This window comes from Triticum aestivum, unplaced genomic scaffold (assembly GCF_018294505.1).
Source record: "Triticum aestivum cultivar Chinese Spring unplaced genomic scaffold, IWGSC CS RefSeq v2.1 scaffold63621, whole genome shotgun sequence".
NCBI lineage: Eukaryota > Viridiplantae > Streptophyta > Magnoliopsida > Poales > Poaceae > Triticum > Triticum aestivum.
Window position 1 is genome coordinate 1 of NW_025295669.1, and position 995 is coordinate 995.

The 995-nt window shown below is 50.6% G+C and overlaps 1 non-coding gene and 1 pseudogene across 1 annotated transcript; both read right to left on the bottom strand.

Annotated features, from left to right (window-relative positions):
* Positions 1-129: 129 nt before the first annotated feature.
* On the bottom strand, positions 130-233 carry LOC123179045 (uncharacterized; annotated as a pseudogene).
* A 297-nt stretch (positions 234-530) lies between these two features.
* Positions 531-649, bottom strand: LOC123179044 (5S ribosomal RNA). Its single transcript, XR_006490061.1, has one exon. It is a non-coding gene; the product is annotated as a 5S ribosomal RNA (ribosomal RNA).
* Between the last annotated feature and the right edge of the window lie 346 nt (positions 650-995).

A 995-nucleotide genomic window follows, 5' to 3' on the forward strand; every position in this document is an offset into this window, starting at 1 on the left:
GACGCTGGACCCGTGAATCGTGAGCACCCAGCTATGACTTACCGCACTCGTGCAAAATAATAAAACACGGTAAATATATTACTTACACGTGCGTTTTGTTTTGCAAGCGGCGCGAAAAAAATTAAAAAGGGAATGCAACACGAGGACCCATCCTAGTACTACTCTCGCCCAAGCACGCTTAACTTCGGAGTTCTGATGGGATCCGGTGCTTTAGTGCTGGTATGATCGCATCCGACATGTTACCCCGGTCTTCGTCCCTTATCCTTGCCCCTCCCAGCTCCACTACAAAGACGATTGTACATTGCTTTGGCCGCTCCCTCTCAACTACGGAGACGAGTTTAACGCGGTTTCCACCCCTCCCTCTCAACCGCACCAGTGCACGCTTGCCGCGCCACAACGCCGAAGCTGGGCCCGTGAATCGTGAGCACCCAGCTATGACTTACCGCACTCGTGCAAAATAATAAAACACGGTAAATATATTACTTACACGTGCGTTTTGTTTTGCAAGCGGCGCGAAAAAATTTAAAAAGGGAATGCAACACAAGGACTTCCCAGGAGGTCACCCATCCTAGTACTACTCTCGCCCAAGCACGCTTAACTTCGGAGTTCTGATGGGATCCGGTGCTTTAGTGCTGGTATGATCGCATCCAACATGTTACCCCGGTCTTCGTCCCTTATCCTTGCCCCTCCCAGCTCCACTACAAAGACGATTGTACATTGCTTTGGCTGCTCCCTCTCAACTACGGAGACGAGTTTAACGCGGTTTCCACCCCTCCCTCTCAACCGCACCAGTGCACGCTTGCCGCGCCACAACCCCGACGCTGGACCCGTGAATCGTGAGCACCCAGCTATGACTTACCGCACTCGTGCAAAATAATAAAACACGGTAAATATATTACTTACACGTGCGTTTTGTTTTGCAAGCGGCGCGAAAAAAATTAAAAAGGGAATGCAACACGAGGACTTCCCAGGAGGTCACCCATCCTAGTACTACT